Source organism: Petaurus breviceps, unplaced genomic scaffold (assembly GCF_028583685.1).
Source record: "Petaurus breviceps papuanus isolate PSGF00001 unplaced genomic scaffold, PetGlider_PUasm1.0 90825, whole genome shotgun sequence".
Lineage (NCBI taxonomy): Eukaryota > Metazoa > Chordata > Mammalia > Diprotodontia > Petauridae > Petaurus > Petaurus breviceps.
The window spans coordinates 1,979,564-2,001,868 of record NW_027187353.1 but is presented as its reverse complement, the minus strand read 5'-3'; the positions used below and the strand labels follow the sequence as shown (position 1 = coordinate 2,001,868).

The following is a 22,305-nucleotide window of genomic DNA, read 5'->3' as shown; positions in this document are numbered from 1 at the left end:
ACTCCTAAGCAAAGCTCTGGATCCAGATAAGTAGAGGCTGCAGGGAACAGGCTAGCTAAGCAGGGTCCCTTCTGTCAGATGAGAACAGAGCCTTTGATTACTTATATTGATGCCTTCATATCACTGGATGCTATTTTCCAAAGGGAAAGAAGCCGCTTGGGGATAGTGATTGAAGAAGCTCTAGTTCCCCTCCAGAGTCAACCCATGGGTGAAGGGTATGGTACAAAGGTCAAGGAAGGAGAAGCAGGCCTGATCCGGAGATTCCAGTACTCCCCAGTGCACATGGCTCTGTGTGCTAGGCTGTGCCACTATCTCATATCCATGTATAATTCATGCTCCGGCATGCCAGCTTGTGCCAATTTTAATTAGCTTCTAACTTTTTGCCATTCATTTTACTATGAACACTTTATAAATAAATGATGGGAGAGGGAGCAGAAAGCAGGGCAGGAATGGGTACAAAGAAGCAATGGGTCTTTTGGGGGTGAGAGGGTGGCAATATTTTCTGGGCCAGGTTGTATTCTGGAGCAGAGAAAGCTTGTGACGGAAGAGGAATTTATTTGGGTGTCTTCTCTTCTGCTGACTTGGCAGCCCTGATCCAACCCTATATGCATGCCTTTAACTTTTTTTAAAGCTAGAATTGAACAGACACAGATGTGGCAAGCTCTGCAGGGCCCACAAACCAAACTCCAGAACATACATGCCTGTTTTATAGAGGCAGGCACAACCCCAGGAGAGAGCAAGCTCAGGAAACAAAAAAGAATTTGGAGGGGAAAAAAAGCCCCACTCTAACTAGATCAGCAAAGAGAAAGAAATAAAGAGAAAATGTTGTCTCTTTGCTAGACAGGGGTATGAGCAACTGATAATAAGGATATGCCAAAGAAAAGTATATTCAAATCCCCCCCCCCCAGAAAAGCATACTGCCTTCATTATCCTCCCCCCTGTTAAGGGGAAAATAATAGGCACCTCATCAACTTGGGGGTGGGGCTTGGAATAGATTTATAGAAAATTAGATCTGGAAGGAATGGCAGACTTCATTTAGTGTAACCTGCTCATTTTACAGATGAGAAAACTGAGGCTTAGAGAAACAAAGTGTCTTATTTATGGTAGCAGAGCTAATTAATTAATTAATAGGATTTTGACTTCAGGCTCCCCTCACTCCAGCGCTCTACTCTTTCCATATCATAAGGGGGTAGATTTCATATTAGGATTTTGACAGGTTTAATATTTGCTAAGAAGTTCACTCTCTGATGCTTTATTCAGTGGGCATTTACAAGAGCTGCCTATGTACTTCACCCTCAGTTGCTGTGAGTGATAGTAATATGGAATATTTAAGACATGGTCTCTGTCATTTTGACCCTTTGGGTGTATCTCAGGATCCTAAAAGAATGGACGTGAACCTAGGGATAGGAACTGTACCTGTGATTTCATGGGGACAGGGGATTCTCTTTACTAAAATCTATCAGTAACTTTCATCTACAACTTATAGTCTTACAGAGTTGTCAAGAAGTTGTGTCTTGTCCAGGTTCACACAGCAAATATATATCAGAGGTGAGACTTGAACTCTGCTCTTCTTTGTCTCTAAGGCGAATTCTTTATCCACTATGATGCTAAGTATTCATCAGACTAACCCAGTTTCCTTGATACAGGACTAAGTGCCAGTACATAAAGAGGGGGATATTGGATGGGTTTAAGATATGGTATCTGGATGGTATATTTTAGGAGGCACATAGACAAAGGACCATCCAGGGGAGGGTAACCAATATAATGATGGTCCTTGAAACTGTGGTTTCAAGAATTGGTTGAAAGACCCGGGGATGCTTAACCTGGAGAAGACTTGGGGGAGGATTGGGGTAGAGGGGTATGATAAATCTCTTCTAGTGTTTGAATTACTGGCAAGTGAAAGAGGGATTCAATTTATTCAGATTCTCTCCAGATGCCAGAAATAGTAACACAGTGAAAGTTACCAAGAAATAAACTCAATGGGACAAAAACTTTCTCATCATTGGAGCTGTCCAGAGGTATAAAGGGCTTCCTAGAGATGTAGTGCATTTCTATCACCAGGGGCTGAATGGCTTGTCAAGAATATTGTAGAGGGCGCTTATGCTTCAGATATGGTTGGACTAAACAACTTCTGTGGTTCCATCCAGCTTAGAGTCTATCATGGGCTTTTGGGTAAGTTACCCCTCTATTCCAAAACCATCAATAGCTCCCCTTTGCCCTAAACATAAAATCCATTTACTTTTTCCTAGCTCTGAAGACTATTGACTGTCTGGTCTTAACCTAGCTTATCCATCTAGTTTTGGCTCCTAATGTTCTTCTCCACAAATATTCTCTTCTGGCCAAACTGGTCTAGGTTATCTTTACCATGAGACTCATTCCTATCCAACAATGTAATGCCATAAACATTTATTAAGCACCTACTATGTACCAGACACGGTGCTAAGCTGTCACCATGACTTTGCCCTTCTGAGATGCTGTTCCTTAATTGCCTACCCATCCTTAAAGGTCTGACAAGTCACTTTTCTTCAAGGAACCTGCCCTTGGCCACCCCAGCCTCCCCTGATCTCCCCACTCTGACCTTGTGTTGTGCTTATTCTCCTCACTTTTTCTTTCACATTTACCATATACTGCCTTTCCTTGTTGTTAGTGATATTTTCATGTGTGTGTTTATTGTCTCATTAACTAGACTGACAGCTTCATGAGTTCAATGAATAGCTTATACTTTATATATCCAGCACTGAAAGAGTAAAAATATTTTTAGCTAAGTCCAGAGAGAAGAGTCCTATTCATCCAACACTCAGAAATCCTCTAGTTTTGAAAGCAGCTAGAAACATTTGACCCTCAAAATTTTTTATCAATAATTTGAATGCAGTCCTAAAGGCAATGCTTTCCATTTTGGATACAAGACCTGGAGGGATAGCTAATACTGGAGCTAATCATGATTCTAACTATTTTAATAGATTGAAATGATGGACTCAGATCAGCAACATGACATTTAGGACAGATGAATGTAAAGTCCTGTATTTTGGTCCAAAACACAACTTGTACAAGATAAAGGAGATTTGGATCAATAGTTCCTGGACTTTACCTCCTTGATAGTCAACTTGCTAGCCTGGGGAAACCTTTCTTCTTATGCATGCTTTCCTGATTGGTGACTGCCCAGCTTGGACCACTATTTTATGAGATGCCTCAGATATTCTCTCTCTCTCTCTCTCTCTCTCTCTTTCCTTCTCTCTCCCTAGTTATTATATTTGCATATTGTCTCCTTCATTAGAATATATTCTCCACCAGGATAGGAAATGTTTTGTTTTTTAACTTGCTTTGTATCCCTGGTGCTTAGCACAATTCCTGTATTTTGTGAAGATTTAATAAATGCTTGTTGACTGACTGCCTGAACAAGCATTTATTTATTAAGCACCTACTCTCTGCTAGATACTATACTAGAGGTTGAAGAGATAAAGAAAAAAAATGAAACAATACCTGATCTCAAGCTTGCACTCACACAGTAACAATACCTCTGTAAGTGGAAAAAAACAACTACAAAACCAAGAAAATTGAATGCTATGAAGTTATTGATGAAATTTAGCCTAAAGAAGACATATAAAAAAGAACTTCTTTGGAAGCTGATTTATAGTTTGTTCAATTTCTTCCCTGGAAATTGGTTTGTGTAAATTCCCTACTTCTTGTTTATGTAAATTGGGTATATTATATTTTTGTAAGTATTTATTATTTAATTTAAATTGATGGTTTTGTTGGTGTTGGTATAAAGTTGAGGAAAATATTTCTAAAATTATCCTTCACTTGTGAATTCTTTTTTTCTCACTTTTTGCTACTATAAATTGGTTTTCCTTTTTCTTCTTTTAAATCAGATTAACTAATTGTTTACTTTTTTTAAAGCTCCTAGTTTTATCAATTCAATGGTTTTTTTTTCATTTCCAATTTTGCTAATTCTTTAATTTTCAGGATTACTAATTTGTTATTTAAATTAAGGCTTTCTGATTTATTTGCTTTTCTAGCATTTTTTTTACTTGAATCCCCAATTCATTAGTCCATTCTTTCTCTTTTGTGTGGTAGATTAAAAAAAAATTCCCCTGAAACCTGATTTGGTTGCATTCCAAAAATTTTAGAATATTTCCTTATTATTGTCATTATTTTTAATCAAATGTTAAATAATTTCTATGATTCATTTTTTATCTAATTATTTTTTAGCTTCCAGTTGTTATAATAGCTATATTTCAGTATAATTTTATTGCATTTTGAGTAATAAAGGATATATGTATGTGTGCATAATATATATGCTTATCTGATTTTCTGCATTTCTCTGTGAGGTTTCTAGATCCTAAGATATGATCAATTTTTATAAAGGTGTTGTAGCAGCAACCACCCCAAGTGGGTCCTCAGGGTTTGCTGCCCATACAGGTTCTTGGATCTGCTTTGTTAAAGGAAAGCAATTCAAAATGGGTTAACAAGCTTACTTTAATCAGTCAGACATATATCGTTTACCTTGTTGAGGGGAAAAAGGTCAGCACCCCAAACTTCAGAATATACAGACAGAATTATCAAGACATTAACAGATCAAGTAGACATCTTTCCAAACTGTCCAACCATTACATCCATACCCAGTCAACATCTGGCTTTCCACATCTGGGTTTTTCAAAGCCAGGGGACTCTCAACAATGGCTTCCCAGAATTCAGATCAAATCACAGAACACTTCTCAAAGTGAGTCCCAAAACAAAGCTACACATCAGGGCTTATATAGCCTTCTCCTGGCTCAGAGAATGTAACAACCTTATTGACTCACTGGCCAATCAAGAAGTATCTACTGAAAAACAAGCCTCCCTCCCCAGGCTTCAGGTGCATTTTAGCCTAGGGGCAGGGAAGATCTTCCAAATTTGCATTCCCATTACAGGTGTCCAGATGAGAAATATGTATATTCTTTTCTATTTCCATTTAATAATCACCAGAGTTCTAGGTCTATCATATCAAATTTTTTAAAAAATCTGTTCGTGTCATTAACTTCTTTATTGTTTATTTTTAATTTTTTTTGTTAAGATTGCCTTGGACTGATGGGGTAAATTAAAGTCCCTTATTACTATAATTTTATTATCTATTTCTCCTTGTGCTTTACTCTTCCACTTAAGTATTTTTAAGCTATGCTATTAGTTTCATTTATATAAAGTATTGGGATAAATTAATTATCAACATTACTTTTCATAAAAATGCAGTTTCCCTCTTTATCTCTTTTAATTAAGTCTATCTTTGCTGTTGCCTTGTCTGAAATCATAATTCCTACTCTTTTTTTAAATTCAGCTATGGCATGATAGATTTGGTTCCAATTTCTTAGTTTGAATCTGTATGAACTTTTTTTATGTTTCCAGTGTATTTCAACATATTGATAGATTTTGCTTTCTAATTCATTCTGTTAATTTCTTTGGTTATATGGGTGAATTCACTCCATTCACATTCATAGTTATGATCATTAATTTAAAATTTTTCCTCCATTCTATTCTCTTATAACTTTTCTTTTCTCTACTCCTCTTTCCCTGTTTATTTCAGGTTATTACCCTTTCCTTTTTCTCTTCTTTCTTCACTATCCTCTTTCCAAGTTTAAACTCTAAAAACACTGATCAATACAATGTCCATTCATGATTACAGAAGCCATGTGATGAAATATACTATCCATTAAAAAAGAGGTGATAGATTTAGGGTTTAGAATGAGACATATATTTTTGCATACAGTCATTGAGGAAATTGACTTTGTTTGACTATGCATATCTATTACAAGAAGTTTGCTTTTTTCTTTTTTTTAATGGGGTGGGAGTGGAAAGTAGAGAAAAAATTTATTCACTTAAAATATTTAATAAAAATTTACATACATGAAATGTTTTGTGAACTTTCAGATGAAGCCATTATATTATTAGTTTTATTTAACTATTGTACTTTGTTATAAGAGATCTCTCATGAAATGAGAGTAATCTGAAAATATTTGTAATGTAAAAACAAAACAATAAAACCTTTTATAAAAAGCGCCTCCCTCCCTTCTTTGCAGAGGTAGAGCACTATGGGCACACTACAGTGTTTTGCACTTGGTTGATGTATTGGTTAGTTTCACTGAACTGTGTTTTTTCTCTCTTTCTTATTATTTGTCATAAACAATGACTCTCTTGGAGGGCTATATTGGGAAATGTAGAAAAAACAAAAGGTATATATATTTTTTAAATCAAGGAAGTGGGTTGGTTATATATACACCTAAAGCAAGGCCCAACAGCATGACACTGATGTCCATGATACATTAAGAACCCCAATACATTGTGCAGATTCTTTATGAAAAAGTCATGGGACATAATGGACAAGAATCAGAGAGGATTAGAAGACAGAGATGGACTGTGTTCTTCACTCTGCCCTCTAGGAATAGTGACTTTCTCGAGTAGCACCTTCAGGAACTCTGCTCCTCATTCACTAATCCACTCAGTTTTGGCAAATTTTCCTGCATCATTCAATGAGTCAGTCATCACTGCAACACTTAAAATCCAGCAGTGATCAGACCATGCTTCATCTCATCCCATCCTATACAAGTGCCTACTGTGTGCCAGGCACTGTGTTAAGTGCTGGGGATACAATTAATTATTTCTTTATTACAGTCTCTGCCCTCAAGAAGCTTACAATCTAATGGGGGGAGGGGGAGAGAACACACAAAAGGAGGCAGGAAAGTGGTGGGTATATGTGTGTGTAGGAAAAACCAGGGAATATCTTGTTCTGTGGAGTCGAAACCAGGCAGAGCAGCAGATACAGAGTGGAATGAACTGAAAAGACCAGTTTCTGCCCTCTATAAAGGAAGGCATTGGGAGGAGTTTGGTACTCCACTCTACAGTCCTCCAATGTACAGAACACAAGGGTCTGGTATCTTGTCATCAGCCCCTAATTCTGCCCCCTGCTTTCCACCTCTTACTCAGGGTATAATAATCAAATGAATATTACCATTGCTATGGGAAATGATATGACAATCTGCTTCCACCTGTCAGCTTCCTTGTCTTGCTTTGAGTCAGATCAAATCCCACCTACTTCAGGAGGCCTTTCTGGGCTTCCTCAGCTCCTAGTACCTCTCCTTTCAGATAACATGCTATCTACACTACACATAACTTTCATGTACATAGTTATTTCCACACTCTCTTCTATTAGAATGAGCTGGTTTTTTTTTTTTAATATCCCAACACACAGTGCCTAACACGTAGTAAGTGCTTAATAAATGTTGGTGACTGACTGACCAATCTCTATAATTGCCTTTTCTCTGATACATGTTGCATCTGCTCTAGCGGACTGCAAACTCCTTGAGGGAAGGATTGTCTTACTTGTGCATTTGTATTTACAGATCCTGCATAGGTCTGCTAAGTATTTGTTGGTGGATTGATTGATTGCCCAAGGGAATGCCCTTATTGATGAAATTATGGCTCAAGAAGGCTTTGCTGAGACTCTAGTGTTCAGACCTAGGGAGAGAGGTCTGGTTGCATTTTTGCCCTAGAAGACCACATCTGAAATATGATATTCAATTCCAAGCACATTTTATGACATTTTGAAAACCTGAAGTCTCAGGCCAGAAGGATCCAGAGAGGTAAATTAGTCCAGTCCATTCATTTTACCAATAAGGAAATTGAGGCCCAGAGAGATGGAAAGGCTTTATCAAAGTCACACAGGTAGTCACAGAGCCAGAACATAGGTGGTGGTGGTAGGTGATCTAAATTTTCTTCTGGTTACTTAGTTTATGATTTTCTCCATTCTAGACCATGCTGTTTCTCAAAGAGGAGCCAGATGAAGGTGACTGATATGGAAGAAGAATGTGTAGCTTGGATAACATGAAACTTAGAAAGAGTAGAAAGCCTGTCTTTTGGTACTTGAAAGCAGAACACCATTATTATTCTGTGGGTTTGCAATAGACAGGCCTGGGACCAGTGGGTAGAACACACCCACAAAAAGACAGCCTTTGATTCCACAAGTGGCAAGAGTATATAACAATCAAAGATGTTTGATAATTGGAATACACTGCCTCAGTAAGAAATGGGACTTTTTTTTTGTGGTAGCAAAAACCAGAAAACAAAATGGGTGCCCATCAACTGGTGGATGGGGTGGGGGTGGAATCTGTGGTTCTTTGAATCTAATAGCATATTATTATACAGTAAGTATGAAGAATTAAGAGAAACGCAGGGCAATTTTGTGAACTGATGAAGTTTTAAATAAACATAAGCAAAGGAACAATATATGTAATCACTCCAACAATGTAAATGAAAAGATCACTAAAAGGAATCGATGATTCCAGAGAAAAGATAATGAAACAGCAGAGGGGTGGGAGGCCACCAGGACAGAATCCAATATACATGGTCATGTGAGGTCTCTGTATTGGGTGTTTATGTTGTTTTAAATTTGATACATGGGAGGTTCTCTGATATATGAGTTGGATAGTAGAGAAAAATATGATTTTTAAAAATTTACTTCCAAAGATGACTGTTGTAAAAGCAAAAGGCAACAGTAAACGCATTTTGAAATTAGGTAGTAAGCTCCCTGTCACTGGAGCTGTCCAAAAAAATAGAGGTAAGCTGGCATTGGGAATGAGTTTTGGACTTGAAATCAAAATTAGTTGGATTGGAATTCTGACTTAAGACCTTACCAGCTGTGGGGCAAGTAGAAATTTGAGTGTTTGTTTGCTTTCCCATCTTTAAAATGGGACTATTAATACTTCCAGGTGAATAGCTATTTAATACCTCTCTACCCCACAGGATTATAAAGTGCAAATAAGGTAATATATGCAAAGCCAATCAGAAACCTGAAAGTACTATGTCAATAACCGACTGAGTGTCCACTTATCCAGGATGTTACAGGAATCTTTGTCAACGAAAAGTTTCCTCCATCCTTGTACCTGTGAACCAAGATGAACGACTTTCCCTTTATCCCGGGTCAATTTCACGTTGCAGGTTTGGGCCCAACGCTTCCATCTATCATAATTCTCGAATTGAGGGATAGGTTAGACTAAGTGAGCAACTGATCCCTTCCCCTCCCCCCCATTAGACTGAGCTCCTAGAGTTCAGAGGCTGTTTGTTTGTTTGTTTGTTGCCTTCCTTTGGATCCCCAGCACTTAGCCCAGTACCTGGAATAAAGTAGGCGCTTAATAAATACTTAGTGACTAAGATCTTGTGATTGGACATCCGTTAAACGTGTACTACCACTGCGTGTGATCTTGTGCCTCTAGGGTCGTTTCCAATGCTAAGATTCTGTGATTCTTTCCTTTATTATTATGGTTTGAGGTGTTTGTTGTTGTTTTCTAAAGACACGGTGATAAAAATATGGAAAGAGCGTTTCAGCAAGGAGGCGGTGGAGTGTATAGAATGAAGAAAGGTGAGGGCTAAGAGTGAACTCGCCTTATTTCCAGGGAGCCAGAGGGGTTAGAAAGCTCAGCCGGGTGTGCCTGCCTGCCTGGTCTGCCTGGTCTTTCTCTCTTGGTGTCTCACCAACTCCCAGAGCAGAGAGGGGGCGCTTAAAGCCAACAGATAGAGCAAGCACACCTAGACCGAGCCACACGTCCTTGTTTTCTTTCTGTAGTGCTTCCTTGTAGATTCAGCCTGGAGGCGACACTGGAGGGGGTGGGGGTGGGGAGGGAAGGGACCGTTAGACTTTCCCATTCCGTTCCCTTTGGCCCCTGGCCTCTTGGCTGAGGAGGAAGTCTTCTGGAGGCTTCAGCTAAAGCCTATAATACCTGTGCCAGTCTTTTCTTCTTTCCCCCTTCCTTCTTTGGGGGACCCGACACGTAGAGTTAGCAAAGCTGCAAGTACCGTGACATCAGCCGAGGGCAGTTTAACTCGCACTGAAATATTCATGCCCTGAGCGACCAGAGCCACCGCCTCGCCCTGGGCTTCACAGCCGCGCCCCCCTCGGCAGCCGAGGAGGGGGTTGGGGAAGCAGTGGCCCTACTCTCTGGGCAAGCTGCTCCACCTGGGGACCGGACCGGGGGTCTTGACTCAGGTGCTGTGCCCCGCTGGAGCGCGGGCTGCATTCGATCCCCTGGGGCAACCGCTAGGCTGGAGGAGGAAGAAGAGGAGGTGGAGGCGGAGGTGGGGGGTGAGTGTGTAGAGGGAAGGTGAGGGTAGCGTCAAGGAGGCGGGGTCTGGGGGGAGATAGGGGCGGAGGAAGCGAGGGAAAGTTGCTCGTGGACTTGTGCCTGCCGCGGCTCGGCGAGGATTGGGACTCTCAGGCCGGCGATGATTTACCGGACTCGTCCGACGGCAGAGGGGCCCTGAGCCGGGGGGTGGGGCCGTGCCAGACTGACTCCACCCGGGTTAGGGGCGCGGAACTGAGCGAGGGCTCAGCCGGGCCGGTCCCTGGTGAGCAGATTGCTGCTTGTCTGGGGAGATGTCCAGCGGCGGCCCCGGACTCCAGGACCCTCGATCAGAGCCCGCGGACACCTGGATCCCGCCCTACTCGCGTGCGACGCGGTCCTGAAGTTGCCGACCAGGGGCCCCGGTCGGGAGGCGGGCAGGGAGTCCTCTTCTTCCCCGGGTGCATCCCGCGGATGCTCATTCTTCCCCTCGGGAAGCAGTGGAGCGGGACGATTGAGGCTCTCCAGCCGGGAGACATCGGGGTGACGGCGGCGGCGAAGGAGAAAAACAGCAGAGACCCCTGAGGCGCGGCACTCCCGCCAGGCAGACAGACGGTACAGTGAAGGCAACTTGGTTGCTCCCTGCCCTACGTCCTCTCCCAGCCTCGCGGCTCCTGCGCTCTCCCCCTGTCCTCTCTCTGATGAAAAGCCCTTAAAGTTGCAGCCTCTGTCCCCGGTCCGAGATCGGGAAGCAACCACTTGTTCCCGGCGCTCCCAAACCTTCCCTGGGGCCGCGTGCGTCTCTCGCCTCCTTTCTGGTTGCCGGCTCCCCGTGCTCGTACAGCTCCCCACCGCCTGTCCGCTCTCCCGCAACCCCCGGCCGGTTTAGTGCCTTTCCTCTTGTTCTCACCTCTGTCCTACCCCCTCCGTTCATTCCCCTTTTCCCGGCCCCCGCAGCCTCAGTAGCCGGCCTCGCGCCTCTACTCTTTCCCCTGCCTGGCCAGGCTCGTGTGCCTTTCTTCTCCCGAGCTCGGCCGGGCGGCACAACGCTCCCTGGGGAGGCCTGCCCCGCGGGCGGTTGAGCAGGTTGTCTAGCGAGCGGACTCCGGTAACTTGGCCGCCCCGCTGCAGCCACCCTAGGAACTCTTCTTCCCTGTCTTCTGGATTGAGAACGGGAGAAACTTCCTGCCCCTTCCCTCCCCCCAAAACCCCCCTCCCCCCGCCCCGGGCCGCCCAGTTCTTAGCCCCGAGATCGTGATCGAGGTGGCAGCACTTGGCTAGCCCCCTCAGGGGGAATGGACAAGGAGAACAGGTTAAGGTTCGTCTGTGTGTGACCAGGGGGGCATGTGGGCAGCTGCGGGCCGCCCAGCCCTGCCACCCTCCTGCCCTCGCGTCTGCTTCGTTCCCTCTCATTTTTCTCTCGGGTGTTCCTTTCGCTCCTTCCCAACTCGAGAGCTCGGGCTTAGGCTTGGGCACCGTGGAGTGGCAGAGCGGGGCGGGGCGGCAGTGCGGGGCGGTGGTGCCTAGCACCTGGGCAGACCTGGGCGGGGGGTCCTCAGGAGCAGCGACCAAAGGCAAAGCGGTGCTGGGTCCCCTACCCCCACCCTCAGGCAGAGCTGGGGTCCTAGGGGCAGGTGCCACCGGCCAGGGGAGCAAGTCTTTTTGGTGTCTGGGAGTCCGCTATGCTCAGCGGGCATCTTCGGAGCAAAGCTTGTGGGACTGAGGGCTAGCTTCGGGGCTGCTATGGGCTATACTAAGTTGTCCCCAGGGAGTCAGGGGAGATCAATGACACGGTGCCTTCTTGGCCACCTCCTGGAGACAGTGGTAGCAGCAGGCGGTGCCCATTTGGATCATAAGTTTGCATTTTTAAAAATTTAATAAGTGGGCACCTGGACCTGATGGTTGGCAAATCGAGAGCAAGCCCGGTGCCCTTGTTGACTGCTGCTAGCCTCTCTGATCACACCAGTCACCTGCAGACTCCGCCCTCCCCCACTTTAACCTTTCCACAAGGAACGGTGTTATTAATGTTCTTACCCCTCCCCCAGGAGAAGGAATTGGCTTGCTTGGAGCCGGGGGGGGGGGGGGAAGGCGGACTCCCAATCCCACCTCCATAACTTGGGAAAGACCCTTCCTCTGTGGCAATGTATTTTTCTCTTCCCATACCAATCACTAGATTTATTCTCCTTCCTACATCTACCCTATCCCATCACACACCGTACCTTTGATTTTGAAACAGCTTGTCAATATTGATGCTGCTGGGTTTGATCTTAGGTGTTTTTTTTTTTTTTTGAGGGTGGGGTTTAGAAGAAATCCAGGGGAAAGGAAGGGCTGGCTAGTGATGTTTGTCCACTGTTTTAAAGAAAATGATAAAGCCATTTGGGGTTCATTTCCAAGTACTGGTCTGGAGTAAGTGTTGAGAGACAAGGTTGAAATTGGAAGGGTGGACTCCTTTCGTCCAGGGCATCTGGGACAATGATGTAGGGAAGAACTTGGTATTCACAATACCCGGTTAAGGGTTGTGGTAGAGGATTGCAGACCACTTTCCTGGGCTGAAGATATGCTACTACATTTGAGAACGGTGAAATCTACAACTCTACTTCCTTAGCTAGCCTTCAGGACAGGACAGAGGGTCAGGAAGGGGAAGGGAAGGACAAGGTGTGCCTATTAGAACAGATCACTTTAGTTTGATCATGGATCTCTAGGTTATTCTTCTAGCCAGAAGCCAAGAATCCATTTTGATTTTTCCAACGTGATCATGTCCAGTGCTCTATGCCCATTTGGTGTGATTTGAGGGACATTTGTAAGGCTTCATTGCCTCCAAGTATCTGCCCTACCTGGATACTGGAGTGCTTGAGATTCCACCACTAGAAACCATTGTTTTTCCTTACCCATTTAGAAATATCCTTTCAAAAAATGTTAATTCTTCTGTATAGAGTAATAAGTTGAGTCTCTAACCCTCAGTGTGAATGAATTATCCCTCCAATGGATGTGATTTTATGGGGATGGACTGCAGAAAAGAGGAGGGCTGAAATATAAACTTTGCCTCCTGATTTTGCCAAGGCTGATTTTGGCTTCCCTGCCATTGTCTGGAATTGGGGTTGGTAAAGGCCAAGCTAGTATCCCATCCCCACCCCACATTGTGTCTTTCTACTGTGCCTGTGGCTAGATAATTCAAAGCTGGTCTCTCTGTGCTGCTACAGAGCTATAAGCAGATGCCCATTAGTTCTTGTGGGTCCCTATGGAGCAGAGGTAAAATGATGCCACTTGAACTGCAAAGCGGGATTACTGAGAGGAGGTGGGGGGTGGGGGGTGGGATTGGGCCTCCAGTCTGAAAATGGAATGTTCTTTGTACCACCAGAAGGAGGCAAGCTCTGTGAATGTTTCCTGTCGCTTTCCATAGGGGAAGAAATTTGAAATGTACCCTTTGCCCTCATCAGTCTTTCCCCAGTTTCCTCCTCTCCTGGTGGGATGGTCCATTAATAATGTCTCATGAGGGCCACAGCTCTTTCCAAAAAGGATATGTTGGCATCTTGGAGTCCATCATGCCACCCAAGTGGCATGTTCTATCTCTTCCTTTAAATGCTGAGATTTCCCCCCAGGGAAAGTGTAATGGCCTAGCTGAGGGTGCTGACAAAGAACTGGGGTCCATGGAGAGCTCCAAGCATGATGCAGACCTTCCATCATCTTCTTTCTCATTGATTCCCATCCCACAGATATGGGGGGGGGGGTGGATAAGGAGCATGATAACATCGTTGTCCATAAGTTTCTGGGAAAATAGTGACCTTCTCGTCCTTTTGAGTCTACTGAGGATGGAATGAGAAGACTGGATCATGAAATAGTAGAAAGGAGGAAATGGATTTAGCTCAGGTTGAAAAAAGAATTCCCCGATGGTGAGGGTGATATGGCTTAACCTGAGAGGCCAGAAGATACTGAAATAGTAGTGTTTTTTTTTCTGAAAAGTGGAATGGTTCAAGCACTTCCAAGAATATTCTGTAGGATCCCTTTCAGAAGAGGATGGGAAGAGTGGGAAGAAGTAAGGAGGGAGGCTGTGTTCAGATCTATATGTGAAAAGTAGTTTTTTTTTTTTTTTTTGCAAAATGGCAAATAAGAGCTGGTCAAGTTCAGAGAATTGTTCAAGGGCTTAAAAACAAAGATTTTTTTTTTTAAAAATCTCTTATTGATTTGAAAGGCAATGAACTAAAAACCTGTTTCACTGAATTTTAAACTCAAAGGCTTTAAAATTAATTTCAATATTTTAAACCTATTGTTAATTAAATGAAGATTAGAAACCCCAACACCTTGATTGTCTTCATTTTCAGACTGAAAATGCTTAAAAATTTAATGCTGATATATTTTAAGCCTGAATCAAGCACCTCTCTGCACCTGCTCAGGCCCTATCTGCCATATGATAGGTGGGCAGGATCATTTGCAAATGATATAGTTTCTGCCGACAGACCTTAATTCAACATTTATTAATAGCCTTCTGTGTGAGATGCACTCACTGTGTCAGGCAATACAATACCATAAGCATTTACTAAGTGCTTGCTATGTACCATGTACAGAGCTAGGTACTAGGGATAAAAAGACAAAATTTAAACCATTCCTTCTTTCAGTGAGTTTCCATTCTTTTGACAGAGAAATAACACGTACATTCAAAATTAAATACAAAGGCAAACTAATTTCTGAGGGAAGGGTGTTACTACTTTAACCTGCTGCAGAACGAGCTTGAGAGGGTACAATGTAAGGAATAGGGACCTGAGAAGGATGGGAATGACATGAGTGGGTATGAGGGATCAGGGGGTGGTGGCCAGCAAACATTGCTTAGGAATAGACTATCTGCAACTCAGAATCACAGGAACTCTTATGGAGTCATATCATGGTGCACCATCATGTCCTTTCCAGAAGCAATGGTAATGTGACTGAAGATACAATGTTTAAAAAAAAAAATTGGTTCTTGCTCTCCAGGAGTCTGGTGTCTAATGGGGACAGATGGTTAGGACTGTGCTTGAAATACTCTTCCAAACAGGGTTTCCCTTCTAGAATTACAGTGTTTGGTGTAAAATTGGAAGCAAAATCATATAATTGTGAGGGAACACTTTAGGGTCCACCTATCTCATTTATGGAGTGTGGTTACAGCTTTAGCTTCAGCTACTGCCTTTGACCATCATAGGATTTCCTTGGTTTCACTGTCTCACAATGAATGTTTCTCCAGGAGTTGGACAAGTCAGTTCCCTTCTCTGAGACTCAGTTTCCTCTTCTGTAAAAATGACTGTGTTTGGACTTGATGGCCTCTATAGTTGCTTCCAGATGTATCATTTTCTGATGATAAATGATAAGCCAGCTGTTGTGACTTTAATTATCATTAATATGATCTGATTAGTGTTCAGAACAGAATTTTTCTCATCTTCATCATCTCTTCCTTGATGGAGAGTCAGAAGATTTGAATTGCCAAGCCTGGCTCTGCCACTTTACTGGTCATTTCATGTAGGCTAAGCCTCTGCAATTCTCTAGGCCTCAGTTTCCACATTTGTGATAAGAAAAGGGTGGACTAGAGAATCGATCTGCTCTTTCACTTTATGGTTCTATGATTGTATCTCTCTTGGTTGTTTTGGTTAAAGATCAAGACCAGCTGTTCCAGGCTTCAGTCATGTTCTGTTTGCACTCAATGATTCATATTTCTGGAACCTCAACTCCAAATCCAATGTTCTTTCATCACCACACACCACCACCACACACCACTTCTCTTTGGTCTCTAAAGACTTTTAGTGGAATGATATACTTCAAACAGGGGTGCTCTGTTTTGTTTGCTTCAAGATGGAGACAGGAACAGCTACATATGAATCTCAACACTTATCTCTCAGGAAAGAAATAGTTTTCACTATTAGGGATCTGAGACATTAGGGAAGTCTCAGTACAAGAAGGGGTCCCAGTACTTTACAGGGGATGTCTGCTATAATGAGAGGATTAGTGACCTTGGGCAAGTCACTTAACCCCAAAATTGCCCTTCAAAAAAGCAAAAAAATAAAAATAACGAGAGGATTGAAGCTATGTCCTATGGAGAACATTTGGAAGAACTGGGCATGTTTGGCCCAAAGAGTAGCACATTTAGAGGCAGCATAATAGCCATCATCAAGTATTTGAAAGGTTTTAAAACTGGCAAGGTACTAGACTTGTCAGGATGGGACCCAGAAGCAGGAGCTAGGATTAATAGGTAGACATTGCAGAGAGGCAAATTTTAGCTTGATCCAAGGGAAAACTTTTGGGCTGTGAATAGAGTCAGGAGGACCTGAGTTCAAAAATGGCCTCAGACACTCACTAGCTATGTGACCCTGGGCAAGTCACTTTACTCTCCTCACTTTCCTCATCTGTAAAATGAGTCAGAGAAGGAAATGGTCAACCTCTCCAGTATCTTTGCTTGTGGAGCCCCAAGTGGGGTCATGAAAAGTTGGTCACAACTGAACAACAACAAAAAAGGAGAAAATTTCCTGGAAATTAGAGCTTTTTCCAAGTGGAATGGGTTGTTCTGGAAGTAATGAATTTCCATATACTAAAGATCTTAAAGTGAGGTTACATAATGATTTGTTGGTGATATAGTAATTGGGATTCTGATTCAAGTTTGGGTTAAAACTCAGAGATGTTCCCATGATGGTTTGTTTTTTTTTAACTAAGGAAATCAACATGATTTATTGTCAGAGAGGAGAATATAAAAACCTTCCTCTCCTTAGCCTGAAAAGCCACAAGGTATTGAGCTGAAAATTCAGTGTCCAATTCAAGTTCAGGGTTCACATTTTTAACAATTTGTGAGCCTCTGGTGGGTATTAAAATGCTTCCAATTCTATAGAATTCAAGAGGGACAAATCTATCCTTCAGTTGGAAGGTTAGCAGTAGTGATTATCCTGGATCCTTGGAGGGGGAGAGGGAATTCTGTTCACTGACTTGGGAAAAGTAAACCAACTCTTCATGCCCAAAGCCAGTGGTCAGGCCTGCAAAACAATTATAGAGTCACAGGGTCATAGAATGTTAGAATTGGACCCTAAGAGATCAGCTAAGTCTGTCTTACTAGTGAGGAAACTGAAAACCAGAGAATCCAAGTGCGTTACTCCAAGTCACACAGCTAATTATGGGCAGGTTGAGGTTTTCGACGAAGGCAATTTCCCTTAAGGCACACACACCTGTACCCAAAGACCCTGAGCATCCCCTCTTTGATAAAGGTCATTTCCCATGTGGATCAAATGGAAAAAGCTGTGGACAGGGGATCAACAGACTTTGGTTCTGGTCTGACCTCCACCACTAAATCACTGGGTAATCTTGTCCAAGATACTTTCTCTGTATTTCACTTTCCCCATTTGTAAAATAAAGGGTTTGAACTAGAAGTTTCTAAGACTCCTTTAAATGTCTAGAAATCTAGTCATCATTTAGAGTAAGGGCTTAGTTTACCACTGGGATGATACTTGATCTGGAACAAGGAACAAGGAGCCACTGAGGGTAAGGGAGCAAGAGCAAAAAGGAATTGGGGGCAGATGGAATCTCTCATTAGACTTTACTTCTGTCTCTTCTCCCACAAATAACAGAGGCACCTTCAAGACCAGGGGAGTCCCTGGTCACTAGATGAAACCAGGGAGGGTTTCCCCAAAGAGGTTTCTCTTCAGTTTTGTCCTCTTCACCTCTTTTTCAGTCTCAGGGATATAATAATGATAAATAGTGGGCTTTCATGGACCGAGAGGCCACAAATCCCCATATCTTGGAGCACACAACCAATAAACTATGCTAGAACCTAACCAAACTGTTGCCCACAATCACCCAGACATAACATGGGTCCATAAAAACTTAAGAGCATCTTTAATAGATGTGGCCATACCAAATATTCAAGATTTCCAATCTGCCTGTTATGAACAGCTCATTGTAGGGGATGATATCAAAATCACGTGGGAGTAGAATGTGGTCCATATAATCCCTCTTGGCCTGCCTGTCCCTACAGTGGTCCTAAGGATGCTGGGATGTGGATGTTTTCAGTGAACCTACAAATGATGAGCTTATATGCTGATACTTTTATTTAACTCCAAAAAGCTATGTATCTCACCCCGCCCCCCCCCCCACCCTAGCCCTCTCCATGTTTGGTGGTTCATAGAACATTAAGAATGATAGCAGGGCAGCTACTTGTTCCAGGACCATTTCTTCTGAACCTTATTTAAAAGAATGAAATAATAATAGTAACAATAACAACATATACCATTTGTACAGGGCTTTAAATTTTTGAAATCACTTTTTACAATGGTATTGCATTTGATTATTTTTTTAAATTCCATTTTGTTCTCAGAACAGAGGCAAATAGGTGGGGCAGTGAATAGAGCTCTGAACCTAGAGTCAGGAGTTCAAATCCAGTCTCAGACACTAATTAATTTGTGTGATCTTGGGAAAGTCCCTTAACCTCTGTTTGCCTTATTTTTCTCATCTGTACAATAAGGATAGTAAAGGCACCTACACCCCAAGGTTGTTGTGAAGATCAAATGAGATATTTCTAAAGGCAGTTGGCACAGTACCTGGTATGCAGTAGGCAATATACAAATTCCTCCCTTCTCTTCTTCCTTCTCCTCCTCCTATTCTCTCTTCTCCTCCCACTCCTCCTTTGTAGTTGGTTGGGCAAAGACATCAGCCTTGTTTTGGCGAAGAGGAAACTGAGATATAGACTTACCTAAGGTCATCTGCACCAAATTAGTTGTAAAACTGTGACTATAACCCTGAGCTTACTTTTGAGTTCAGTGCATTTTACAGATGAGGTAACTGAGGCCCAGAAAGATGATGAAACTTTTCCCAAGATTACTCTGGCAGCTAATAATAGAACCAGACCTGGAACTCAGAGGTTCTGACTCCAAGTCTAATGTTTTTGATATTTCACTTCAGTATACAAAAGGGGTGGATGAGATTGGTACGTAGTCTGCAACCCCTCCTTGCTGTCCTGTCTTGCTCCCGTATTTGCAAATGGAGAAAGAAACTTAGAGAAGGAATGTGCTTTATTCAAGATCACACAGCAGATTAATATCAGAGCTCAGAACTGCCCTCCTCCTAAATACCCAGGTCAGTTGGGCTCATGGCTTAGTGGTCACAGGGTATCCTCTTTATGAGAAAGAAGTGAAGTGTAGAAGCTGGAAGAAGCTGAAACATACACAGACACACCACACACCACACATACACAGAAACACCACACACACAGCAATACACCACACATACATACCACACCACACATGTAATACCACACATGACACATACACACATCTCACACACACCATACACATATACTATACCACTCTTGGCACATACATCTCTCCCCCCCACACACACACACTTAATCTTTCTCAGTGGATAGTCAGTCCCTCTACATCTTCTGTGTTCATTCTATGAGAAAGAAATAAAAATTAGGTTTAACTTCACATCTTCTGTTATATATATTTTTTAAAGTGATGGATGAGACAGCTTCAGAAAAGAAGGACATTTCAGCAGTTTTGAGGGTTTAAAAAAAAGTTTCTTAGTTCTAGAAAGAGGTGGTTTTATAAAAAAAGAGGAACCAGGGACTTTAGTAATTCAGATCAATAAACTGTTCCCACCCTTTGACCCAGTAATTTGACTACACCACTGGGCATATACTCAATTGAGTTCAATGACAGTCAGAAAAATCACATATTATAACAGATTGTTCTCAATTGAAAACAGGGTATGAGGCCTTTGGGGTTCCCTTCTAATAGAATGGAAACTCCTTGATTTCATTTTTGTCTTTGTATTCCTGGAGCTTACCACTATTTCTGACCCATAGTGGGTCTTAAAAAGTGTTTGCCTGAAAATTGATGAATGGATTGATGGCTGATATGAATGAGTACATGTTTTCACTTTTTATCCATTCCAATTTTCTATGCCCCTAATGACCTCTGCCAGGTAGGAAGTTCATCTCTTAATGTGTGTGTGTGTATGTGTGTGTGTGTGTGTGTGTGTGTGTGTGTGTGTTGGGGCGGGGGGTGGGCAGGCTAATCTATTACTAGAATTGTTTTTCATTAGAGAAGAGTGGGGTAATTCACCAGTAATATCAGTGACATATAGGATCCCAGAGGACTTTGAGGAGGCAGCTCTAGGGTTTGTAGTCTTTCACTTATAATAGAGGGCTTGCTCACTCTATCATTGAGGCTTGGAGGAAATAGTGTAGAATGCCCTTTGTGTCCTAGCCTGTGACTACTCTTGAATGTACTTCATTCAATACTGCTTTAAAAGGTCTTTGATTTTCATCAGTGATGAGTATTCCTCTATCAAACAAGATGACAACACACTCTTGTTTAATAGGTAGTTTCATTAGTTACAGTGACCAAGGAAAAACTTCAACTGGTGGCCAACTTAATGGTGATAGGCATGTCTCCATTCATCTGAACTTATCTTTTAAGGAAAGCCATACAGGGTATACCCAAAGCCTTTGGGACCTTTCAGAGCTTGAGCTCTTCAGGTGCAGCTTCTGAGAATCCAGGTTTACCTCCATAGCATGGTGGGGCATCTGAGGATGGAGTGGAGAGCTTTGAATGTAAGCCTTTGTTTACAGAGGCATAATTGCTGAATGCCCATCAACTCTATTATAGAAAGTCACAATAGCATAGTAGCTTAGAGATAGTTTAGTTATAACATCCCTAGCTTCCTTCTAAGCCCAACTCAGCTCCGGATTTCTCCCCTTTCCACTACTTATTAGTCTTCTCTATATTAAAATTATGTTGAATTACTTTGTATGAATACACATATACATATATATTTTGTAAATACATTTAGAAATATATACTATATATAATTATATATGGACTATATAAATTATATACTAAATATATATACTATATAAATTATATACTAAATGTATGCTATATATTAATAATATATAATAACTTAACACATGGCAAATAATTAATACTTATATAGTATATGTAATTATATACTAAATATATACTATATATTATATAATATATGATAACATAAGACATGATAAATAATTCATAATAAATAATAATATATGTTAAATTACATGTGTGTGTTGTATTCCTCCAGGAGAATAATAAACTCCTTGAGAATAGGGATATTTTTTCTTCTTTTTTTCTTTATATCCCAAGTGCCTAGCCTAGAGTACATAGTATGTACTTAATAAACATTTGCTTGCAAAAATTGAATTAGTCCAATCTTGTTTTCCAGATGAGGAAACTGAGTCTCAGAGACTTGTACAAGGATACACAGTGTTGGTGGCAGAGCCTGGAACTGGAAACCAGAGTTCTGGTCCTGGACTGCTTTCTCTCTCCCATGGCAAATTTCATGTATTTGTCTGTTTTTGAACCTGCAGTATCCATTCCAATAGACTGTGACTGATAGAGATCAGCAGTCTGGAAGCCACTGTCTCCTTGCCCTCACCTCACCATACCTTCAAGTCATTGTGTCCAACTTGTGGGAATTTCTATCCAAGATCTGATCTGGCTTTCATAGTCAGCCCAATGACATTACAAAGAATTGTGGTTTAGGAATCAGGGGAAAAGAATGAGGCTCTAATTAGCTTTATGACATAGAATTCATTTTCATCACTTAAAATGAGCAAGGATTGGACTAGATACTCTCAAAGGTCCCTTTATGATATAAAATTCTGTAATTCCAGCTCAGTACTGCATCTGTGGCTGCTATCATTGGCCCTCAGACAGTAAGTCATTAGTTTTCTTTTTGAGAGGCAATCAGGATTAAGTGACTTGCCCAAGGTGACACTGCTAGTAACTGAGTTCAGATTTGAAATCAGGTCCTTTGACTCTAGGACAGATAGGTGTTCTAATCCCTGTGCCATCTAGCTGTCTCACTATTCATTTTCTATGACCAAATTTTAGACCTGTGCTAGTCTTGAGTCTTGTCTCTGCCCTTTGACTAGGGTAGTGTAGGATTATAACTATAGATCTAGATGAAGCTCTAGGTCCCTTTGGGCTACATCTCATTTATCCTAATCCCCTAATTTTATTATTTTTAAAATGTTTTCTTTATATTCTATTTTACACTGTCACTCCCCAATGACACCCTCACCCCTAGAACTTTCCATTGTGATAAAGAAGCAAAAGAAATCAACCAGTTGTCCACACTTGAAAATATATGCCTCATTCCACATCTATAGTCCACCACCTCTATATCAGGGAATAGCTAGAGAATGTTTTCCCTGAAGTCCTCTAAAATTACTATT

At 41.9% G+C, this 22,305-nt stretch overlaps 1 protein-coding gene across 1 annotated transcript in view; it reads left to right on the top strand.

Moving 5' to 3' along the window:
• The first annotated feature begins 10,375 nt into the window (after nucleotides 1-10,375).
• Nucleotides 10,376-22,305, top strand: part of CDH23 (cadherin related 23) — a 620,897-nt gene continuing 608,967 nt past the window's right edge. Inside the window, exon 1 of the mRNA XM_069071099.1 lies at nucleotides 10,376-10,697. The gene's annotated coding sequence lies outside the window, so the exon portion shown is untranslated. The remainder of the gene's footprint in view (nucleotides 10,698-22,305) is intronic.